We start from the raw sequence: 26,565 nt of genomic DNA, 5'->3' as shown, positions 1-26,565 counted from the left end.
TGTTTCCTGCCTTGCGCCCTGTGTTGGCTGGGATTGGCTTCAGCAGACCCCCATGACCCTGTAGTTAGGATATAGCGGGTTGGATAATGGATGTATGGATGAAATAAAAATGTAAATTCAAAATAAGTACAAATAGTCCAAGCTGTACTGTCTGCATTTCTTTTTTGGTTCAGTCATAATATTATCTGAAGAAATAAAAAGTTTTATTAACAAACAATTTCGACAGCCACTGTGATAAAAAAAACTAAGTATGTACTTACTTGAAACAGAAGATTTTTGTTCAAACTCGAATAAACTGTGTCCTCTGATTTTCTTTTTCATAGTACTGCTCCTCAATAAATAAATATATTCAAAGTTCAAATCACAAATAAGTACATGTCTCATCAAATGAACCAATTTATAGTGTTTTATGAAAGCATGACCTTACAAGACTGATAGATTCTGCTAATATCGAATATCCGTCGTCTCGTCCCACCGTGAGCAAGTGCGGACGTGCAATGGTTTTTCATGTCTGCACTTGCTTTGATACGTTCGATAAGGCAATGCACAGACATGTTTGTGCTACAAGTATTTTCATGCATTCTTACATGTGACTCTTTTAACACTAGAATTACCAGAGCCTACGAAAAAACTCGTAATTCCGTCCCACCTTAAACTGCTTCTTAAATCCCTTCACACCTCTCCACCAGCGTCCTTTGTTCTCTAAATGTGCTGATAAAAAGAAGCTAGGAGCAGCCGGCTATTCCATCCCCCCACCAATTTAGAACGTGCACGAACTTCTCTCAGCTCATGCCTTGATTGAGTATCTGGGAGTGAAGTGGAGTTTTAGAGTGAAATAATAGATCGTTGTTTGGAACACACGCATTTCATGTCTGTTCCGTTTCTACAGTAATCTGTGTCAACACATTGTTAAAACAGAAACTTTTTTATATTCTAGTAGTAGATGACAAAATGTAGGCATAAACTATATAATGTATGAAGCCTGAAGTCCAAATAGCAAAGAAACATTTTCACAAGAATAACACAATTGCACTTTTATTCAAATATATAACTGCAGAAAGAAAAAGCCGCCTTAACATGCGACATTGACACCAGTTCACTATAACTGATTCCGTGGTTCAATAGATACAGCCCCGCTTGAATCAAAGGGGTCCGCGGGTTTGATCCTGCGCCCCTCCCTTTTGAGAAGTAAACTGTTCTTAGTCTTACTGTTTTAGAAGAAAAACATACATTTGATTTCAGTCTGTAACAGCCGGTGCAAGTTATGATCTTTGTAAAGGTTAGCTTTTTTTTTTTATTCACTTTTCACTCTCTCAGTCGCGTTCAGAATCAATCCATACAACCCCATCTGACGGCTGTTTTCACTAAAGGCGCTATAGCTCTGCAGTGTACCACGATGCATACTAACGCCCCAGGGTTCTGACACACAAGCGCTGGCGAAGCTGCCTTCTTAAGTATCTCACCGTCACTTGCTTTTCTTTTTATTCAGTTTTATTGAGTGTTCCTGCCAGTCCCGCATGTTGCTGTATGCTTTTTCTTTTGTACTCCAGGACATGCAGAGGAAAGAATGGTAAAGACCAGTAACCGGCTATATGCAATCATCAGACACTCCCCATCTGCCTGTGTCGTTCAAACACAGGAACATATATTGGTGTAAAAGTATAACAAAAGTGCACTTCTTACAGGAAAAGGCGATGGAAAAAGTGCACTTGAATAAAAGTGCACTTTTGCCACTGAGAGAGTGAAAAGTGAATAAAAAAAAAAAAAAAGCTAACCTTTACAAAGATCATAACTTGCACCGGCTGTTACAGACTGAAATCAAATGTATGTTTTTCTTCTAAAACAGTAAGACTAAGAACAGTTTACTTCAAAAGGGAGGCGAGGATCAACCCGTGACCCTTTGATTCAAGCCGGGGCTGTATCTATTGAACCACGGAGTCAGTTATAGTGAACTGGTGTCAATGTCGCATGTTAAGGCGGCTTTTTCTTTCTGCAGTTATATGTTTGAATAAAAGTGCAATTGTGTTATTCTTGTGAAAATGTTTCTTTGCTATTTGGACTTCAGGCTTCATACATTATATAGTTTATGCCTACATTTTGTCATCTACTACTAGAATATAAAAAAAGTTTCTGTTTTAACAATGTGTTGACACAGATTACTGTAGAAACGGAACAGACATGAAATGCGTGTGTTCCAAACAACGATCTATTATTTCACTCTAAAACTCCACTTCAAAATTGGTGGGGGATGGAATAGCCGGCTTCTCTTTATCAGCACATTTAGAAGACAAAGGGCGCTGGCGGAGAGGTGTGAAGGGATTTAAGAAGCAGTTTAAGGTGGGACGGAATTACGAGTTTTTTCGTAGGCTCTGGTAATTCTAGTGTTAATGACACATTTTACCTTTTCTTTTGCAAGTTTGATATGTAATGTGTTTTTATCAAATACATTTTTTTTTAAATTATTTTACTTCCTAATTAGGTACCTATTGGAATCATAGATATTTTGAAGTAACAAAGAAATATCAGTAGTAAGGGGGTCTATTTTTGCTGTCTTCAACCCCCAATTTTTTTTATTGAAACTATAGACCCCTAGAAAGTTCAAATTGACCCCAAGGGGTCGATATCGACCACTTTGGGAACTCTTGATATAGAGTGTAGAGTGCTGGTTGGTTTTCATTAACACACATTCTAGCCTTGCTGAGCCTGACATATATTATATACAGTTCATCTGGAGATAACCATGAATGAATTTTGCTTAAAATTAAGTGAGAACAGTTAGATGGCTCGTTGAATGTCATTTCTATACCAATCCAATGCCTTATGAAGGCAGCGCTCAAAATAGGGGTGGTTATTTTGAACTGTGAAAAATATTGGTGCTCTCGTTAACCTGATCCAACAGAGAGCAAGTTTCTCATTACAATAGATAGACAGATAGATAGATATACCGTCTATAGCCAAAAAGTCTCATAAAAAGACCCCAATTAAACATATAAATATGTTTGCAGAGAGCACATTGAACATGTTAAAAAAAATAAACATAACCTGTGCAAATGAAAATCCTTTCTGTAAAATTAAATTATACGTATATTGGCAATCAAAGACAACATCAGACTAGTGGTAGAACTGAATGATAATTAGTAGAGGTGTATATGTAAGCATGAAAGAACTGTCAGCTACTTTCATAAAAATGTATATCGCAAAATATGTAATTGAATTAAACGATGAGCCACACCCAACAGAAGAAGGTGAAAAGGACTGCTGGTAACATAGGTAACACAATGAATCTACTGAAGATGCAGATTTCTGTACTCAAAACGACTTAATCAAAAATTCTCGCTAACAACACCAGTAAAAGCAAAGACAAGGCTACATAATATCCACCTTCTGGTAGCACATCTGAATGAATAACAAACAGAAATTAACATTGCTGTCTAAATGGAAATGTAAACATGACATGCCCTAATGGCTGCAGCATTTTAACACATAGTATATACATAAATTACAGTACTTACCTAAACTTTTTTTGCTTTTGTGATACATTAGTGTGATGCAATAGTCAATATGAGAGATACCACAACAGAGAAGCACTTCTCAAACACATGGAACCAAGTATCTGCAGTGATCTCCACGTGTATGTTGTGTGTGTCTGTCTGTCTTTCTTTCCTTTGTCTCAGTGCCCATTACAACGTAAAAAATGTTGTTAAGTTTCAGTAATCTTCTGCTACTAAGATCCTGAATTGATAACCATAATTTTAGCTTTGTATTTTCTCTCAGTGTCAAGTCTTTTGCTCAGTTTCTTTTGCTCTCTCCCTTTAACCCTGACTGTTTAAAGCACACAGACTGCAGGAATTGGGGGCAGATGTATTCGGAAGGTTTTTTTTTTCCCAACGACAAATGTTACTGCTATTCACCAATCAATTTTTTATAGCCTGTACCCAGATATGTATTCTCGTTTGAGAAACACGTCTGGCCCTGTGAGACAACATTAAACTTGTTACACAGAAGCAGGTTAATGGCCATCTCTGCTGCTTCATATCTACAATATCAATCCACAAATGTCTAATTATGATCACTAGTTCCTAATCGTGAATAATTTAAGGTGTGGTTCATGTTTGTAGTTCTTAATTCAGCAGGTTAGTTCTAGCAGGGCCCTACTTTTGACAGGGTTGGTGAAGCATTTTAAAGATGGTTAAAATGACATCCAGGGGTAAGCCTCATAGCAGTCACCATCAGACAACCTCCACAGGGCACAAAAGAAAAGGGTTAACACTCTATTTAGAGATGACAGACATGTGACAGTGAGAGGAATAGCGGCACAGCTAGACATAGGACTCGATGCAGGTCCAGAGATAACTAAAACCCACCATAAAATTTTTCCCACTATTACTGACAGCCTATAAACATCTCATCACAATATCAAAATGATGTAGAAGATTTTTTGTCCAGTATTATAACAAGTGATGAAAGTTGGTTTAATTTTGAATCTAAGTCAAAATGTCAGAGAAAGGAATGGCATCGTCTGAATTCAACAAGTAAAATGAAGACTAAAGACAGTACCATCAGCTGCAAAGGTTATGGGTCCCATCTTTTCTGATGCAGGGGAGTGTGTTTGTGGTCAAATGTCTACAGCCTGGAGAAAACATAAATGCTAACTCATCGTTTTCAAGCAATAAAGCTCTTTAGTGCATTGTGTGATACACACCATGGAAGAAATTAATTCTGCAGCACCACTCTGCCATGCTCTACTCGTCTGACCTTGGAAGAAATTGAGAAAATGGGATCTAAAGTTCCCATATTCAATTTTGTCATCTTCAAACAAAACACAGTTTTTGGAAAGAAAAACCCCTGTTAATGATATCATTAATTGGATAATGTAACAATGCAACAATTGACATAAGCCCCTATTTACTGTTACTATTTATTGTTAAGTCTAAAGGTTTGTTAATTGATTTATGATTGATTATTCAGATGAAGATAATATGAAGAAAAAAAAAGAATTTTATCATCTAGGGTGTAACTGTTGTATTAATTTTAACCAAAAATTGTATTTCCTTTTTTTCTAACTACTTTACAAAGTCGATTGAGGCCATTACTGAATGAAATTAAGCTGTATTTGCAGCTGAAGAATAAACTGATATAGTAACATTGCATGATAACACCGTGATTTGTTCATAGATCTCTCAACACTTATAAATGGTGTAAGTATTTAACTGGTTCTTCCAGTGTAGCTGGCTTGAATATACAGTACATGGTCAATGCTGCAGCCTTATAAATGCTGTATTCTAAATATTTTATTACACTAACTTGCCAGCTACTGTATAACACTGACATATTTACTTGTTTGGCTTTCATGGGTTTTTGGAACTAGTAGCAAATTAATCTGAGGAGCATTCAGTCTAAAGGTAGAGTTGGCAAGACTGTGTGTGTAAAATGACTTGAAGATTTCCAAATTATATGCAGAAGAGTATAGGCGAATTGGTTCCAAAAGACTAAATGAAGCTCTGTCTAAAAAACATTTAGCATTGGGACCTTATGAAAGTTCATTGCAAAAAGTTAATAGTAGTGATATAGCATGTTTCTAGTGAAGGATTATATGAAGCATTCACTGTTGGTGTTCTTTCAAGCTATGTGTTTACCCTAAGTCATGTATTTTATATTTATTTATTTATTTTAATATTCCTAGGTCTATTTCCTCATCTGTTTGGGGGCTGGGGGGGGGCGGTAGTCTGAAATTTGGTAAATAAGTAAACTTTTGAATGTCAGCCAGCAATCAGAAAAAATCATTATGTAGACATTACAAAATGTAAAATTGAAATAATCTCTATCCAAATTAATTTTGATATGTAGTAGGGTGTACTAATATAAAAAGATTTCACCATTGTCATATAGCTTATAAGGAGACAAACGGCACAGTGACATTTGACAGGCTTATTTTATAACTTGAAACCCTGCATTCCTAGAAAATCATTTAGACTGCAGATATTGTACAGAGATGTGACCTGTATTTATCCTTGTATTTATCCTTTATAACGTTTAGTCATGATTGTATATATACATAATTAAACCTAATTTCAGTTGTATGGTATTAAATAACAGGACAAAACTATTGTGTACTCATCACAGTCCAAAGATTTTATAATCATACTCTCAGCTTGACACAAAACACTTGACAGGCTTTGCTTTGCGTGGGTTATTCAGTATACATATTTATTCACATCTTAGATCTTACTTATTTCTATATATTCGTAGATTTGTTGGGTACATGTAGTTTAGGTTTTGTGTGAATTGGAAAGCAGCAGTGGATAGGCAACAATTAAACTAATTCACACTGATAAAATTCAGAGTTGCCATTCAAACTAACCTGTATGGAATTGGCACTGGCGAAATCATAGTACCAGCAGAAAATCCATATGAATATAAAGAGATTATGCAAATGTTATGCAGTTTCAGAGCTCTGATTTGAACTCCGAACTTTGGAAATGTAAAGCAACAGTGCTTCTGACTATAACAACATACCACTTTTTCTTTTTTTATAGAATTATATAATGATATCACTTGCACAGTAAAATTGCTTTCCTTCATTAAATATTCATGTTACTTAGCAATCATGTTTTGCTTATTTCCAAACAAACATAATATTAGGAATTAAAAAGCAGAGCAAAAAGATGTATGTCTTAAATTAGTTTATGAATTATAAAACAAGTGATGAAAACTTATTTTGTAGAACAGACAGGCGAATTGCATTTGAGAATAGTTCATCATGCAACAAATATTTTCACATAATATTCACATAAACCATAGTGGAAACACATTTTGGAAATTAATCTGGCAATATCAAATGAAACAATGTTAGACTGATCTTTGCAGAAAAGTGTGTTATGGGGGGTTGTTAAAGATTGCTAATGTTATAAGAAAAATAGACATTAGGTAGTATTCAAATAAATTGTTAGGTTTGATTGTACTTTTCACCTTGCATCTTTACACATCAAATAAATATTACTGTAAAGATCTTTATAACATAGATGCTTTATGAAGTATAATTTCCCTTTCGCCTTTTAAGCATTAATATGATTCAAACATTACATTTTTAGCTATTTTTTATGCAAAATCTCTATAGTTCCCACTGTAGGTATGAAGTTTAGTAGAGAAAATAATATTTCTGATTTTCAAATTGTGAAGAAAAGTTTTTCAAGTAGGCTGTACTTCCTTAGAAATCCGTTAGAATAACACAGAAGTAACCTTAGTATTCAACAGTGTAAGCTTCTGCACATTCCACAAAATAAACACAGGAGATTTTAATGGAGCGAGAAATGAAATGTGACTTGATTTTTAATGGTGCAAAGTGTGAATTAGATCAGCTGGAAATATCTGCTTAATGCTCTTCAGAAGGGGAATATAATTTTGCTGGAATAAATATTTCAAGGTTTGTGTGATTAAAATGTAAAAATATGCATGAGTATGTGACAAGGTTAAATAATGCACTTTTATTGAATGTCATATTCAGTACAGAAATCTTTTGATAATCACTGTGATAGGTGGCTGGGATGAATCCTGTTCCCTTGCCTAGCTGGGAGGCCAGCATAATGAGTTAGAGGCAAGGCATTCCCTGTCTCACCCAGGAGGCAGACATGTCATTCCAACTTAGACGGATGAATGGTTTGACTGTTATCCTGTCAGGATTTGACAAAAGATCATTGCCCAACTGAGAGGCCAGTGTGGTGGATGAATACGGGGAGACTGTCTTTCAAGATTGTATGCTTCTCTGCTGCTCTGCATAGTAGCATTCCTGAACCGTCGTACCCAAACACACATGCTGGGTGTGCCGGGAACTGTGGTTCTGTGAGATAGCCCTACAGGGTTCCATGGTATTACCAGGCGGAGCTGCAGGGAATGGCTTTTCTTCTTTTTGGGGATTCCATCTGACCCACAAATGTTTCTTCTGTGCCGAATCACGACATCAACAATCGTGGCATTCTATGATAAAAATAGTAGTAAAAAGTAAAAGTAGTAAGATAAGATTTTGCCATTTTTATTGTTTTCAGTGCGTATTTCTTCTTCTTAGAATATAATATGTGGCCTATCAAGCATGTGCTAAACAATTTCTAATCTGCAAAATCACATCTGATGTGGATTTTGTTATTGGCACTTCTCACTTGTTCTCCTTGCTGCTGTTTGGAGCATTGAAAAGCATTTATAGGTTGTTTTGTCTTGGTAGAGTAATATATTACTCTACTTTCCCCCTTTTGTATTATGTAATATGTAATACTAGACATTAAGCCCGTTACAATAATGGGCACTAGAACAGTAGTGCATGAACATTAGTAGGAACAGTCTATATTAAATGGCAAGGGACCTTGTATGTGGCTGTAATATGCGTCACTGTATTGTGTGCCTTTAATTTTCTCTCTCAGTAATACTGGTGTGTATTTCCGTAAAATGCCTGTAATTTTGTCTGACAGTAATACAGTGGAACCCCGGTTCATGACCATAATTCCTTCCAAAACTCTGGTTGTAACCCAATTTGGTCTTGAACCGAAGTAATTTCCCCCCATAGGATTGTATGTAAATACAATTAATCCGTTCCAGACCATATAAACTGTATGTAAATATGTATTTTTTTTAAGTTTTTAAGCACAAATATAGTTAATTATACCATTGAATGCACAGCGCAATAGTAAACTAATTGTAAAAACATTGAATAACACTAAGAAAACCTTGACCAACAGAGAAAACTAACACTGCAAGAGTTCGTACTATAGCCTTACGACCCACTCGCTAAAAACACCAGTTTTAAGCACAGGGAAAAAAATGAACATTTGAAAAATCCGTAATTTAATAAACAACCAAGAAAAGTAACATTGCAACAATGCATGCGTGCGCCTGTGTGTGTGTCTCTCATGCGGGCCTGCGTCTGTCTGTCTGTCTGTCTGTCTGTCTCTCTGTCTCTCGCGCGCGACTGTGTATGTGTGTCTGTCGTGTGCGTCTGTCTCTCGGGTGCGTGTGTGTGTGTGCGTGTGCGCGTGCGTGTGTGCGCGTGCGTGTGCATGTGTACGTGTCTCGCGTATGCCTTTGTGTGTGTGTCTGTCTCGCGTGCACCAGTGTGTGTGTCTGTCTCGTGCGCACCTGTGTTTGTGTGTGTGTCTGTGTCTCGCGCACGTCTGTGTGTGTTTGTGTCTGTCGCGTGTGTGTGTGTCTTGCGCACGCCCGTGTGTGTGTCTGTCTCTCTCTGCACACATAGGGAATGCACAGGAAGAGACTGAACATGTGTCGTGTGGCCCCACGCATGCGCACTTCACCAGAAGACACACACATACGGACACCTGGACGCACACAGGGGTTTTATTAAAGAGCCTTCTGTCAGAATGCCTCAAATCTCCCGGACTTACCACTGTTTATAAGGTACTGTACCATATAACTTCTCCCCACCTTCCCTTCTACATGTATAACCTCAGGCAATTAGGTGTAGCAAAAGACAAGCAGGAGTTAAGTTACAATTTAAACAATGTATTATTGATAATATTCATGCAAAGTACATTGGGTATTGGCAACAATGCAACCTGATAAATGGTGATGTTTAGTTTCAAGCGGCACACAGACTTGTTAGTTACTTAAAATGTCTCTAGTTAAGCCATCATTTTGTGGTCAGCTTACTTCAGAACAGACAGCATGCCTGTCTGAATATGGCTGCTGAGCTGTGCTCGTCATTGTCCTTTTCAGTTCATGGTTTGAGATGGTCTTTCATCAGTTTTGTAAGAGAGAGAGATGGGTAAAGCAAGCAAATTTATATGTTTTCTGTCCAACCCCTACAGCCAATAGGGCGTCATGGTACTTTAAGGCTTTTGATACAAGCCACTTCCATACATCCATAATTCAGACCAATGGGGGGTACAGAAAATATCTTCACACCTGCCACCTCCAAAACCATATGTTAAGGTAAAGCTTGGCAGTCAGGCAGCCTGGCTTTCCTGTGGGGGTTGACAGAGAAACAGCAGCATAACACTTGCCAAACTTGTTATAGGCACTTCCCCCAACCCTGTCATAAATTTACAAAGAGACTTAGTCCCAATTGAGGAGGGCTGGGGTTTGGGGGGTGAGAGGTTCTAATATTACATTGCTTTGTTTAAGTTACAAATTAAGACATACAAAATATTTATCAACTTGTATGCAAAATTTCACATCACGACATAGTTGAACAAGCAATTATGTTGGGAGACTTAATACATTATCATTTTATGATCTTATTGTAGAATTATTGTTGATAAAGTCATGTTGCCATTCTAAACATTCTGGGGCTTGCCAGCTTTTATTATCCATGATGACATGAAATGCAAAGGTGTCAGACACACTCAAATAAGGGGTAGCTTCAGGCTTCTGAATCTGGTTGGACTTTAATTCCCAAGCATGTTTGGCCACTGTCAGTAATACTTCCTATTCTTTTACCTCCAGAATGGATTCACAGACCAACCGTTGACGTCACTTTCTAGACCAACTGCTGACATCACTTTCTCAAGTGCTAAAATGGAAGTCTGCCCCTTCCACTCTAGACTATAAAGACACCCAAAGCCGACGGTGATTGTCGATATACCTCCACACCAGAAACAACTCTCTGCATAGGGAAAGTGGATCTTAAAGACAGAAAAACAACATCCTTTGTGGACAAATACCGACATATGCAAACTGGATATATTCCAGACTACCCAGCATATTCTGTGTAATTTGACCCAGCACCTGAAAGCACTTCATCATGATTGGGGTGAGTACCAGTGGTCTATAGTCACTTAAAAGGTCCACTTTTGTTTTCTTTGGCAGTGGGATAATTATTATTTTGAAGAAGGTAGCAATCACTAGTTCTTCCTGTGAGATATTAAATAAATCATTTAAATTATCAGCTGTATAGTCAATGCAGGTTTTCAAATTGCAACATGCATTTTTTAAGACAGGATGATTTATAACTGATGACTTAATTAAAACTTGCTTAAAACTTCAACTCATGTTATTCACATAAACAATGATTGATATGTGTGGTTGCAAGCAGCATAATCACAATCAAACATGGTGCAGAAAAGATTAAGCTCATCCAGAAGAGAATATGTAAATGGAGAGGAATATTTTTTTATCATTTGAAAAAGTGTCAATTTATAATGAATGCGTAGGTATGTTGGGCAAGAAGACTGTTTTGAGCGTGAATTAAACTATTTCCACATGACAGTTACTTTAATCTGTTTGGAGGTTTTGAATTACTTGACCAACTTAGAGTGCAGTTGGTATTAAATGTGCTATGTTCTATTTTGTATTCCAAGATACAGCACTTAAATAAGATCTAGAAAACCTGTCCACTTTAACAGGATATGCTGATGAGCGGACCAGAATAGGTTAACCTGTATGTATTAAATGAGTGTATGTCTCTGCTGTTCAGTATGTTATTTATTGTATATGCCCATGTTTGTGTGTGTGTGTTATTTTAAAATATATTTTTAAAGATTGCTTCTGCTTTTGTTTCCAACAGGACCTTTTTTTTTGTATTACAAGTTAAGAGTTCATACCCTTATCCATCTCAGATGCAATATTGATTAGTCTTGATGAGGACTCGGACAGTATTTTAACAATAGACACTAACAATATGTACAATATATCAAAATATTAAAAAAAAAAAACAATTCACCCTTCAACAGTGTTAGGGAAAGATGGGAAAGGAACCTTTAAATCAGCATCTCAGAAAAGGCGTAGAACTCATCCATAAATAAAATATGCTCTAGTTCTATATGTGATAAACATTCCATAATTCAGCAAAAAATATTTAATCAATCACAGTTATCACATGTAACATTGTTTAAAATATACAGTACCTACGGCAAGATCAAGCTTGTGACCATTGACATCTTACTCCATCATCACTAGGCAATATTTTTTTGGAAAGCACCTACTTAACATATTTTTTTTACACATATCTGTGTAAATATTTCTTGGGTAGTCTTAATCCATTAATAATGATTTTTGGTGTACTCCCAGATGGGATTAAAGTGGATAGGAAGAAATCAATTCTAATATCCTATACCACATTGCTAACGTTTAGACTAGTTTTTGTTAACTGCAGGAATCCCAACCAACCTTTTGTAACTTAGTGGATAAGCAACATTCCATATTATTACAAATTAGAAAAAATCTAATTCTTTCATAGATGCTATGTCCAAGACATTTTTAAAACATGGCATGAATTCATTAATGTATTTTTAGATTAAGCATGCCAGGCCCGTAAATTATTATTGTATTTAGAGGTTAGAAATGTGGTAAATTAGTGGATGAAAAAAAGCTTTTAAAAAGACAGTGGATTTAGCTGTAGGCATGGAGACATTTTAAAGTTTATAGGTACATGATGAAAGTGCTATTTGATTAAAGCCAGCACATTGGAAGCTTTGGAGTTTATTCCATGACACGTACAAATAAATATCAATGAAGCTAGTGATTTCAAAGTTTGTAGAAAAAAAATCTGTATGGGCTGGTGTTATTTGGGCAATGCTGATGTTCTTAATGAATACAGAGAAGTCAGTTCAGTGGTAATTAAGTCTGCATTAAATAAAAAGACATAATGAGAGACTTAACTTTTTTAAGGAAATACAAATGATTATATCTTGCCTGAAGAAACGGCCTGAGTTGCTTCGAAAGCTTGCATATTGTAATCTCTTTCACTGCATGAAAAGAGCTGTATCCGGACAAATATGGTATGGGAAATCTCCGCTAAACTCTACGTCTGCCAGATGTATGAGGTAGAGTGCTTGGAAAGGTAGCATGCAAAAGGAAATTTTGTGAAACAACCACATACCTCACGTATGTGGATGTATACAGGAATCGGTGGAAGTTTCAAAGAATCCTCACAGCTAGCAATGAGGTGTGATGGCTGTGAGGTGTAAGAGCCTTTCATATGTTAATGACTATCAAGTAGAGGTGTTGTCTTTGTTATCATAGCCAGGTGGGGGGATTAGCAGCAGGCTGCATACTGCTCTTCCCAAAGAGGATATCCAGCGTCTTGATGCACTTGAGCACAAGTTTGTCGAGCAAAGACCGCAGGAAGAGTCAAGCCATGTGCTTAAAAGAGTCAAGAGGGCGCATAACGTGGGCATTGCGGTAAGTTGAACTTTATGTTAGCCGACAATATAGTAGAAAATTATACCTCGCCAAGCTAGCCTAAGTTAGCGCTTGGCTACACATCTACTTTTGTTCCTTGCGTCTAGCTTATTTAACAGTTTGTCACGTCCGAATTCTACAATGTTGTTTGAAAATTCTTTGTTTCCTATGCATGTATGCGTGTATCTACTAAAGCGTTTTTAATTCAATGTCACAGGAAGCTGTAAGGCGCCTCCATAATTCGGAAAACAGCCCGCATAAATATGATCCACAAACATGGGTAAGCAGTGTTTTTTTTTTTTATATATATGCTATGTATGGGGTTTTATGTAATCATTTTAAGTCTAATTAATGACACTACTCTCTTTCCACACAGAATAAGTTCGCCTCATAACCAGGCAGTAATGACATATCTGCTGGAGGAATTGAAGACGACTTTTGCAGATGCAGACCCTGAGTGTATAAAGGGTAATTTGTACACTTAAAATTTGTATATAAAGGGGAATTGTTATTATAATTATGTTCATGTCCCCTTTTGTTGTTGTCCCTCTAATAATTTGAATTGGTTTTGTCACTTATATGAATTATTTTTTTATTCAGCATGCTGTAGGACTTACTATGAGACATTGTGAAGGAAATACTTTTTGTCTCACCCAGGAAAGTCCCAGCTAAGAGACTCCATTAAGATAGGGGCTAAAAACTGACAAAGGAAAAGACTAGTAAGTGTAAAATTATATATATATATATATATATATATATATATATATATATATATATATATATATATATATATATATATATATATATATATATATATATATAGGGCTGTTCGATATAACGATATATATCGGATGACAATATGAAAACGTCTATCGCTGCACATTACGCTATCGTTTGTTTCTTGGTGTCACAAAATAAACTGTTTATGGCAATATTTTTTCATTGTTTTGATGGCCACTGCGTGGATGCAGACACACTAGCATGGCTGATGAAGACGAGGCAACACCAGGTAGCTCCACACAGAAGGACCTTGTCCCTAAACGAGGGCTACCTCTGTAGTATGGAGATGGTTTGGATTTGAAGAGTCTGACACGGACCAGAAAAGCGGTACTGTGCAAATTATGCTGCAAACCGATCGCTACCACAGACTCCAACATGACAAACCTCTTCTACCACCTCCGCAAAAAGCATGTGAGCGAGCATGCAGAGAGTTTACAACTGAGAGGCAGGCCACGTAGGATATTACAGTTGTAAAGGTACTATTTAAACAAGCATGTTAAAAGCTTGGAAGATTAATTGCTACCAAAACAATTTGCTTAAGGCATAATTTTCCCTGCAGCGTTTGCTGTCAGCGTTAATCTTGTTAAAATTACGTTACGCCACAACTGCATTAACGGCAAATCTCCGTTAACGAGTTACGCGGATCGCCCGTGCTTGGGGCTGGGCGGTATCAACACGTTAGCGCCGTCCAGTCCCGCGCGGGCGATCAGCTGTAACTCATTAACGGAGATTTGCCACACTACGATGTGCAAATTAACATTTTACTAGAATGTAGCCTAAAAATATTATATTTAATATTATATATTTAATATATTTTTGTCGTAAGCCTTATTGCTGCTACAGTTTGAAGTACAATGTTTACATTTGGTTTTGACAGTTAATGTTAGACTTGTATTTATTTTGTTTAAAGGGTTTATTGGCCTTATATAGTTCAGTTGTTAGTGCTTTGATCCTTTTATATTTAATATATGTTGTGAGAGTTATTGCTGCTACAGTTCACATTTTGTTTATGTCAGGCATTTTATATAGCAGTATTTTATATTGGGCCTTTAGTAATTTGTTTTTGAAAAGTGTTTTATATTTGATACATTAACATTTTATGTTTACATTCTAAGTCAAACATTTGCTCAAATGTTCTAAATAAAAGAACAGAAATAATTACAAGTTGAGTACTTCTCATTTTTGATTTTTTAATTTAAATGAAAAAAAGGAGTGGTGATTATATAAACTATTCACTGAATACAAAGAAAATGTACTATATCGTGATATCGGGATATGAAATGAAATATCGGGATATAAGATTTTGGTCATATCGCACAGCCCTATATATATATATATATATATATATATATATATATATATATATATATATATATATATATATATATATATATAGGTTTGGTACATCTCTGGGTGTTTTTAGGGGTTAACATATGGTGTGTTTTGCAGTTGCTGGAGTCCAGGTCTAGAGTCATCCAAACAGATGCAGAGAGAGAACTGTGGCAGACTGCAATTCTGGACCTGATGTCCGATGAAGAGGATGCCATCGTTGATGGAAGACCGGTGTTGGGTTGTGAGGTCTTCACCTTTACAGGAGCCCACAATTGTCTGAGCTTTGCCAGCAGCTTCAGTCCAGATTGGAGGCGGACATGCACTATGCTCTTACACACCGTCTGCGTGTAAGAGCTGATGGAATCGGGCCAGAAGAAGATTCATTTTTGGAACTTTAATAAGCACTGGTGCATGTGTTTGTTTCAGTTTGTTTCATTGCTTTTAATTTACTTGCACCGTCATATTTGCACATTTTTTTCTCCATATTTTCAGTTTTTTCTTATTCTTATGTTGTATATTTATTAGTGTTTGGTTTTATTTTAATAAAAACATTTCTGAATCAATTTTATTCTCATTTTTTAAACGGTGCGGGGGGATGTATAGTACAGTGGGGGGTGGATGTGGGGAGTGTATATGGTCCGTCTACATACCTGCCCAATAACCAATCAAGTCACTAAGCTATGAGGGTTTGGGTTGGGCTAAATAAAAAGTGTTACCAATGGAAGTGGTTTTTTTGTTTTTTTTTTTAAATCAACCAATCAATGTTTAGATAAAAGACCAATGTAGAACAGCAGAGTTGTGCAGAGGTGTAAAATGCAAATGGTTCTTGAGGTATGAATGTCTCCTTGCAAGAGCCTTGAGTGGATTATTTGCCATGGCAACAAATGGCTGTACCATGGAAGAATCCCTCAGCAAGATACATCCGAATTGGTATCAATCCGGAAGTATAATAGGTTAGTGGAATTTGATGTATACGTTCAGTGGTACTTGTAGATACTTCCGAAAATCAGTGGTGTATACAGGAGTTTCCTAGTACAGATACATCTCTTTTCATGCAGTGTTTTGTTAACCAATAAAAGGTGTAATTTTGCTTTACTTCTCACTACATTCACAATGGCTAATACTGTACAACACCCTAGTATTAAGGAAATAAAAGTCATTCCCCTCAAAATTTTATAAATGAAGCTTTTGAAGTGTCAAATCTGTTGAAAGGTCTGACTTATGGAACCTGCCATCAAGAGAGTCTTCATTTGCAAATTGAGATACCCTTTTTTGTAAAATGAAGAATTGAAAAGAAACCGCAATAGTTGTGGAAATAGATGAGCCAAGGTCAAATGTTTTCAGGGGCACTAACCACAACTTTTAAGAATTATGGATAGAAATTCTGATAATACTGGGTTGGTAGGAGGACTGAGTAGTTCTAATGTGGAACCATTCAGCCCAAAACTAGAGACAATTAATTATTTAAGGTTGGGGAAATAGATTTTATGGTGGCATGTTTTTATTAGGGACAGGACTTGTCTATAGACATGTGTTTCTAACCAAAGCTGGCAGTAGTTTTTTTGGGCAGATCAGGAAAAGATGCAGTCCTACTAGCAAAACGGACATCTTTAACTTTGTGAGTGCACCATACACTAGACCATGCAAGATTAAGAATCAGAGGAGTGACACAGATTTTGGAAATTATGTTACATTGATGACTGTGAAAAAAATTATTAGCCAGTTGGTGGAGAAATGTTTAAACTAAAGAACTACTAGGTTTATTTTTTTATCGAAAGTGATGTCAAGACAATTTGTGCTTAAAAATTCAATGTACTACACAGTAATAATAAAAATATGTGCAAAACATGAATACTGAGGACATAGTAAAGTGGCATTCTAAAAAAATACTAAACAGTGGGAAGAAAAAACGAGTAGAGGTGTAAGTGAAAATTTTCTTTTAATGTAAACTTATTCAAATGTTCCACTTGCAATTATATATATATATATATATATATATATAAATAATATATATATAATTTGCACATAAGTTTGATTTTTATTACAACAGAAATCTGACTAAGCACAAGTGATGGCTTTGATTATAATATAAACAGCACTTAAAATTTTCATTTTTCCATCTGTTTCTCCAGACACTCTCAAGAAACTAATAACAATAACTTATGACAATATAGCTTAACATTTTTAAACAAGAGCAACTAATTATTAAAATCTGGGTTTTAGCACCATTTTGTAGTGTGCTTCAGTGTTTAAAACCAATCCTGGAGGATACTGGCAACCAACAAGTGGGGACAAAACTGCTGTTATATGCTTAAATACTCACATTTTGGTAATAATTCCTTAAACTGAGTTTTGAACAAGCTGTGCCCTTTTTATTTCTTTCTTTTGGCATTTATGTTAAATGTGCTTTGCAGTAACATAACAATCTAAAAATAAACTGATATAGACTCAAGGCCCCACATCATTGAAATGAACACATTTTTTACAGGTATTAACAGAAAGAATCTTTTTGTTTCCATGTGTCTGTTCTAATCTTTTGTAACCTTTTATTAATTATGTCTACTCAAACAAAATAACTTAACACTAGAATTACCAAAGCCTACGAAAAATCTCGTAAACCCAGCCCACCTTAAATCTGTCACCGTTTTTTGTCTTGTAAACATGTCGATCAAGACAAGCAGTAAGCAGCCTACTATTCCATCCCCACACCGCCGCAGAATGGGCATAAAGTTCTCCCAGCATAAGCCTTGATTATCTGGTAGGCAGATACCTAGAGTTGTACAGGGAAATAATAGAGTGTTATTTGGAACACATGCATTTCATGTGTTTTCCATTTCTACAACAATCTGTGTAAACACATCGTTAATACAGAAACATTTTTCATATTTTAGTAATAAATGACAAAATGTCGACATGAACTGTATAATATGTGAAGCATGAAGTCCAAAGATCAAATAAACACTTTCACAAAAAGTACAAGAATGATACAACAGCTTCCGTGGTGCAGCGGTAAGAACTGCTCACTTATAATCAAGAGTCCCCCAGTTCAATCCTGACTGCCTTGTAAATTTACCATTTTGAGTAGTGAGGTGCTCAAATTTATGGTATTTGTAAAAGTTTGCTTCTTTTTCACTTTTATTCTGTCAGTCACGATCACACGTCAGCATAAATTTACAGCAGATCTGACTCTGTTCATTTTTAAATAATTTTGCATTAGTGCTACTGTGTTTTCTAATTGGTACTATTCAGGTCATAAAACGATTTCTTCAAAATGACACATATTTGTCTCTTTTTTTCCCCTGGTGCTGCGTTGACATCATGCACCCGAAGGCTTGAGCTTATTCAGTGTGAGCAGGAACACGTGAGTGGCCGGTTGCTGTGTGCTACAACATGCTGGAGGCGATGAACAGACATGTACTGTACAATGCATGCATGGGTCCACTGAGAATAGAAGAATGTTCTTTGCTGACCTTGCAGAGGAACTTCATTGTCGCTTCTTACAAGAAAAGGTGATGGAAAAAGAAAAGGAGGATGCAACATCAACAAGCTTCTGTTCCAAGACCGCTGCTTCCCCCAGGAAAGCAAACTCAGTCAGTCAGTCAGTGTCAGGTGCCCCTTCAATGTAATAGGAACCACACCACAGAGAGAAGTGTGTACATTGCAACAGGTACACATGTCATAAATGTAGGAAGGATGGTCCTTGGGTTTATGGGAACTATTAACATTTGAATTTGATGATTGCATATAGCACGGAACTGACCTCTCTGTACCTTTCTTTCCTCTGCATGTCCTGGAGTACAAAAGAAACACAACCATGCACCAAAATGTGGAGACTGGGCAAGATGGAAAAAAAAAACATGGTCACTGATTAGAACCGTAAGATGATATGTGAATGAATATGAATAATGTTGCATCTGTGCCACAATGTTTTCTAAAATGTACTATACAGGTCATTAAATGAATACAGTAATCCCTCACTATATCGCGCTTCAACTTTTGCGGCTTCATTCTATCACAGATTTTATGTGTAAGCATATCTAAATATATATCACAGATTTTTCACTGCTTCGCAGATTTCTGCAGACAATGGGTCTTTTTATTTCTGGTATATGATTTCTCAGTTGGTTTGCCCAGTTGATTTCATAAAAGGGACACTATTGGCAGATGGCTGAGAAGCTACCCAATCAGAGCACATGGTTAAGTTCCTGGGTGCTGATTGGCTCAATGACAGAGTGCAGAATTTGATTTCGGTTTGCGTTAGCCGGCATCTTGTCTCACTCATTCAGCATCAACATGTTTCTTTGTGTGTACAGTATTTAAGCTCTTTGTTATGTCTACAAAACAATCTGCTCCGGCTACTGCTTCCGGGGCCATGCCCAAGCGCCAATGGAAGATGCTGACGATTGCCGAAATGGTAAAAGTGTTGGATATGTTGAAGGAAGGGAGCAAGGAAGAACAAGATGACCCAGAACAGGAAGAAGACGACCCAGCCCAACTCTTGAGCATCTTGCGACCATTCTACAAATGGCAAAAGATCTCTAGACATCGGTTGAAGAATGGGACTGCAAATGATTTGTTCTTTGCAATTTAAAAAAAACATGCTCTTGACAGCGCCACGGAAGTGTATAAAAACCTCCTTACACAAATGAAAAAGCAGTGCCAGCAACTGCCCATCACGATGTTCCTTACCCGCAAAACACTGCCTAGTACACCTTCAGTGGAAGAAGAAACTCCAGACGACGACGGCAGTGCTACACAGTTGCCTGAAGTGGCTCCTTTAGAAGAGCTTTACTGTAACACTATCCTTTGTTGTGCAATAAATGTCATCATTATCAGACAAGTCGTCGTGTCATTGTTGGTGAGTACCCATAACTAATTTTCTACGTACTTATTACATGTACGTACGTTTAGTGTAACTGTACACACATTTTCTACAATTTTTCTTGCATTGTACGTATTTATTGCTGATGGCCTGTCTATCGTAATGATACTGTATCGGAGACGCTCAATATCTTTAAAATAACGTTTAGGTTTTATGAATTTACATTTTGTAGATTTTTCATTTATTTTGATATTAACTAATCAATTACAATGTGTTTAAAACTGTATCACATTATGTAAAACTCCCCAATGATATACGATACGTATGTTTGTGCGTAGTATATAAACAGTGTGTTTACATACATAATTTCAACGAAGCTTACCTAATATCTAAGATAATATAAAGGGTTTATGCTGTATAACTGTGCGGGAAATGTTTATAAGTGTGTGGGAGAGTTTATAAAGGCATAAAGTCTATAAAAATAACCATATAAACATATGGTTTTAACTTTGCGAATTTTCACCTTTCTCGGGAGGTTCTGGAACACAACCCCTGCGATCGAGGAGGGATTACTGTAATTCTAAATATCATATATACCTATGTCTCTGTTTTTTCTAAGTGCGGCTTTGAAATCAAGGACGATAAGGTGCATACTAATTCAGCCAAAGCAGGAACACTCAATAAAAGTGAATAAAAAAAATTTCAAGTGACAATGAGATAGGAAGGCAGATTTACTACAGCGTTTGTGCGTCAGGTTTTATCCCTCCAGATCAGAGAATTTCCAGTTCCATTGTCTCAAAACACAATTCACATTTTCAGTTAATACCAGTTTCAAATAAAAACTAACAGTATCAGATCAGATCAGTATAGTGGGCGGGGGTGGGCAATTAGTATGAAAAAAAAGCTAACTTTTACAAGTACTGTAAATTTACACCAGCTGTTATAGACACAAATCAAATGTATGTTTTTTTTTTTGTATAATATTAACAATAAGAGCAACTCAGTAGTCAAAATGGTAAATTTACGAGGCAGTCAGGATCGAACCGTGGGACTCTTGATTACAAGTGAGCTGTTCTTACCACTGCACCATGGAAGCTGTTGTATCTTCCTTGTAGCTTTTGTGAAAGTGTTTATTTACAGTAATCTTTGGACTTCAGGCATCACATTTCATACAGTTTTTGGCTACATTTTGTCATTTATTACTAACATATGAAAAACGTTTCTGTTTCAATGATGTGTTTACATAGTAGTTGTAGAACGGAACGCACATGAAATGCATGTGTTCCAAATAACAATCTATTATTTCCTTATACAAGTATAGGTACCTGACTCCCAGATAATCATGGCTTGAGCTGGGAGACTTTTGTGCCCATTCTGTGGCGGTGGGGGAATGGAATAGTAGGCTGCTTGCCTTAATCGGCACATTTACAAAACAAAAGATGCTGACGGAGAGGTACGAAAGGATTTAAGGTGGACTGGGTTTACGAGTTTTTTCGTAGGCTGTGTTAATTCTAGTGTTAAAGACACTAAATTTTCTACATGTAACATATTATTATAGTTTGGCATCAGAGAACATAGGTTTTTGACGTAAAATACATTGTAGCTCTAAACCTGAAACAGGTTATTATTAATAATAATCCAAATCCCTGCCCTTCATCTTTTGCTGTCAGGTTAAGGGTATGTTATGCTTACCTTTTTCCCCGATGTTTTCTCAGCTTTTCCTGAAGCCCTGAGGCTACATTCACTTTATTAGTGAACACCCTCTGTATTTTAAATAAAATGTTGTTTAAGTTATGTTGTGTTTATCGTGGTGCTAGTGAGTGAGGAAATGTTGCACGTTGATTTCAAATGTAAGTAAGAACTTTACTGGACTCTATAAATGTGACAATACTGCTACTAATAGTAAATTGACTGCCCATGTCCGTAAAAGTGGAAAAAAGAGATAGTGGAAAAAATAGATGTAGTTTGGGTATTGCAATAACTTTTTGCTGCATTACACCATTGATACACTGAAGACAAGTATCGTCATTTTTATATTTTTATTTTACACCATGTAGAGAAAAGCCAAGCAAAATGACACCTTTTATTGGCTAACTAAAAAGATTACAATATGCAAGCTTTTGAGGCAACTCAGGCCCCATCTTCAGGCAATTTTAAGAATGGGAATTGGTCAAGTCATAACATTTGTGGTGTATTTGTGGTCCATCACCTATTGAAATGAAAAGAGCAGCGCACCTTACTAGTCCATACGTCACTAAATGCATTCCAACAGAACACATCCCACAAACAATGGCAAATGCATTGCTTTTTTTCTCCAATAAATGTCAAAACACCAACTTCAGTACTGCTGCAGAGGTTTTTATTACAGATCCTCTATCCACATAACACTTTTGTATGAAGTTTGTTTTTCACAAAAAAACTGGATATGAAATATAGAACTGATTTATCCTGAATTTAGAATTCACAAACTGATGCAGTTTAAGAAAAAAATGGAAGAAGTAAGAAACCCTAGTAAAAATCACTTATCATGTGCATAGTTCTAGTGAATATTTGTTTGTTTCTATCCTAACTGGCCAAAGTTTATTTTTGTGAAAGCTGCAGCAAAGCTCAGTACGCTAAAGAAAAGGAGGCTATTGTCCTTGATATAGAATGTTTGGCACATGTTTGAATACTGTATATTCAAGTATTTCAAATATGAAATATTCTAATGTCAATAATTGGTGGAGACTCCTACTATAAGCATAAAGGAATATCACACAAGGGTTCACCTTGTGAGCATAAACTTTTACCTCATACAAATAAAAATACTAAATGATTTCAAATAAGTACAGTATGTTAGAATCAGATTCTAGCACATACTGCAAGACATTTTAAAAGTCACAGCATATGATGTATATGTTGCAAATTTAATGTAAGTTTTAAATAAAAGCAAGGTTGTTTTAGCTATCTTAAGTGATGTAAGTGTATACAGTACATTAGACCAAACAATAATTATTATTACAAGGCAAAAGAAATTTAGCAATTTCAAGTACAAAAGCCAGTTGCATTGTTGGGTTAGCATTTAAAATATCTATGAATCAAATCCTCTAACATTATCTTAAACTAAAAAATTTCTGAAGTGAATATTAAAAAACAGTGCTTTCATAATGCTCGAGATGAGGCAAAGATGCAAAAAAACTTCTGTTTTTTTATTTGCTTCTCTTGTAACATTTATCTGTAAATCTTTGATTTAGCATTTGCCATGTTATTGTATAAGGATAACTTATGCATCTTATTATTGTTTTGGAGTTTGAAAACCTTGGAAAAATATACACTTTTTTGCTCTTTTTTGAGAAATAGCAAATGTGCTTTCTTGACAAGATAATACAATTTACTTTTCAATGCTAAAGATCTCATCTGGTGATAAAGAATGTACATAGAACTGTTTTTTTTTTTGTCTTCAAAGTGCAGTATATATTTTGTGTATAAGTATTATTGCACAGAATGTAAATGAAGTGAAATATAGTAATCATTGATGTAAAGAATGTTAAGGTTGACTTATCACATACCCTTCCTCACTGCATACCCCAACCATGTGTTGACCACAAACCATTGACTGAGACAACCCCCTTAAGCTGTCCTACAAGATTCCCAAATAAATCAAAAACTGAACTAATACTTGACACATATGGCTTTACTTTCTAGTGTTAGTGATTTATAACTAATTTCTTTAAAGGCCTTTGTACATATTTTTCATATACTTAACCCCTACCTAATATAGAAGATTTCTTGTAATGATGAGAATTATAAAGTTCTGCAGGTACATTTATGGATGATTTATCACAATATTTAGAATAAATATCTGTGATTGTTTCTTTTGGCATATACATTTTTTATATTTAAAATGTACTTTATCAAAGAAAATAACAGAGAATTATAAATAATTGAATACTATATTAATAATTTCCTGCCTTACAATTTCATAGCTAATGATCTACAGATGTTCACAACTTCTTACATATTCTTGTATTCATTTTTTCCTGTTTTTTTAATGTCTTCATTTATTTATTCATTTTAACAAAACTACATTCTTTGCAGTCTAAGATAGTCATGCAGTTATGATGATGTCATAACAATCTTTGCAGGACAGAAAGGTGCTTGACATTGGCAGATGTGATTCCATGTGTGCACTGGCATTTGATTCCATAAGCAGTCATTTAAAAGAATATCAGAAGGTTTGGAGATATATTAGTTTTTGTGGTGATTTTTCATGGTGTAGTATTTTTTCCTTCAGCCTTTTCAGGAATGATTTGTTCTATGTTGTTGAGTTTTGTTCAATTTTTTTGAGTAGGTTGGCAAAGCAAATCCTTAGTAAAGCTGGCTTTTAATGGTGCAGACAATTGTGTTATTTTTTGTTTAAATGCCAGATAAGTCTGTAATCCTGCAGTAGGGTACGTTTTTTCATTGCTGAAGAGTTCTTAATATGCAGTGTTAATGTTATCTCGACCTTGCGCACTAGCTTAGGCTCCTTCCCCTTCAGAGAGGTGACATTCCACGTCCCAAGAGCCAGTTTCTGTAGCCGAGGATCAGACTGCCTTTAAAAAGGGGGACCGGAGGGTGTGTTCCAACTACAGAGGGATCACACACCTCAGCCTCCCTGGAAAAGTCTATTCGGGGGTTCTGGAGAGGAGGGTCCGTCGGATAGTCGAACCTTGGATTCAGGAGGAACAGTGTGGTTTTTGTCCTGGTCGAGGAACAGTGGACCAGCTCTACACCCTTAGCAGAATCCTGGAGGGTGCCTGGGAGTTTGCCCAACCAGTCTACATGTGTTTTGTGGACTTGGAAAAGGCGTTCAACCATGTCCCTCGGGGAATCCTGTGGTGGGGTGCTCCGGGAGTATGCGGTACCGGACCACCGGATAAGAGCTGTTCGGTCCCTGTACAACTGGTGTCAGAGCTTGGTCCACATTGCCAGCAGTAAGTTGAGCCCATTTCCAGTAAGAGTTGGACTCCTCCAGGGCTGCCCTTTGTCACCGATTCTGTTCAGAACTTTTATGGACAGAATTTCTAGGAGCAGCCAGGGTGTTGAAGGGGTCCAGTTTGGTGAACTCAGGATTGGTCACTGCTTTTTGCAGATGATGTTGTCCTGTTTGCTTCATCAGGCCGTGATCTTCAGCTCTCTCTGAATTGGTTCGCAGCTGAGTGTGAAACGGCTGAGATGAGAATCAGCACCTCCAAATCCGAGACCATGGTCCTCAGCCAGAAAAGGGTGGAGTGCCCTCTCAGGATCGGGGGAGAGATCCTGCCCCAAGTGGAGGAGTTCAAGTATCTCGGGGTCTTGTTCACGAGTGAGGAAAGAATGGACCGTGAGATCGACAGGCGGATCGGTGCAGCATCCGCAGTGATGCGGGCTCTGCATCGGTCTATCGTGGTGAAAAAAGAGCTGAACCGTAACGCAAAACTCTCAATTTACCAGTCAATCTACGTTCCTACCCTCACCTATGGGAAGTGACCGAAAGAACGAGATCACGAATACAAGCCGCTGAAATGAGTTTCCTCCGCATGGTGTCTGGGCTTTCCCTTAAAGATAGGGTGAGGGGCTCAGAGTAGAGCCGCTACTCCTCCGCATGGAGAGGAGTCAGATGAGGTGGCTCTGGCATCTGATCAGGATGCCTCCTGGACGCCTCCCTGGTGAAGTGTTCCGGGCACGTCCAACTGGGAGGAGGCCCCGGGGAAGACCCAGTACACGCCGGAGGGACTGGAAGAAGTGGCCGGGGAGAGGGAAGTCTGGGCATCTCTGCTTAAGCTGCTGCCCCCGCGACCCGATCCCAGATAAGCGGAAGAGGATGGATGGATGGATGAATGTTGTTCTCTTGATATATGACTTTTGTTCCATTACTTTCATTTCCTCTCAAAGAAAGTACTTTTATATACTGAGATTTCATGTTTCCAGCAGAAGGGGATGTCTGCTTGTGCTTTGCAATGAATTTGTCCCATTTAGGATTTGTTTCTGTCCTGTGCCCCAGTATTACTGCTCAACACATAAAGTTTAAAAAGTCAGAAGAAAATGTCCTCATTTTAAAAATTGAATAATGGGGTCTCTCCTTCTACACCGTCTCTTCTCATATTCCTGTAGAGAACAGCAGTTCAATTACAAGTGTGATTTAAATGCATACTCCTGCCAAGTGGGTTGATAAATATTGTTGTATGTGTTTGCAACCAATGTACAGTGAAAGATGAACTTAATATTGGTAGCAAACCCACAATATCGTTTTCAAGTGGTTTTTAGTTATGTGGTTTTTGGCAGTGCTCTTGCGCATTGCTACTGCTACTGTCTGTGATCAAGCACAACACATTGTGTAAGCGCATATTACATTTTGTGCACAAACAATATGTTCTGCAATCACTTGTACCAAATATTGAACATGTATGATACATTTTTCAAAGTTTTGAGTAATGTGAGTTTTGGTAGTGTTCTTGTGCAGCATCAAATGACATTAATTATTCTATAGTATGTATTAAGAACAAGTA

At 36.8% G+C, this 26,565-nt stretch overlaps 1 protein-coding gene across 1 annotated transcript in view; it reads left to right on the top strand.

The window, feature by feature from the left end:
* Nucleotides 1–26,565, top strand: part of LOC120535585 — a 1,589,095-nt gene that overhangs the window by 425,140 nt on the left and 1,137,390 nt on the right. The window contains exon 4 of the mRNA XM_039763524.1: nucleotides 10,447–10,753. The gene's annotated coding sequence lies outside the window, so the exon portion shown is untranslated. The remainder of the gene's footprint in view (nucleotides 1–10,446; nucleotides 10,754–26,565) is intronic.

The sequence above is a fragment of the Polypterus senegalus genome, chromosome 9 (genome assembly GCF_016835505.1).
Source record: "Polypterus senegalus isolate Bchr_013 chromosome 9, ASM1683550v1, whole genome shotgun sequence".
Classification (NCBI taxonomy): domain Eukaryota; kingdom Metazoa; phylum Chordata; class Cladistia; order Polypteriformes; family Polypteridae; genus Polypterus; species Polypterus senegalus.
The sequence above is the reverse complement of the archived record's forward strand: the minus strand, read 5'-3'. Positions and strand labels throughout refer to the sequence as shown.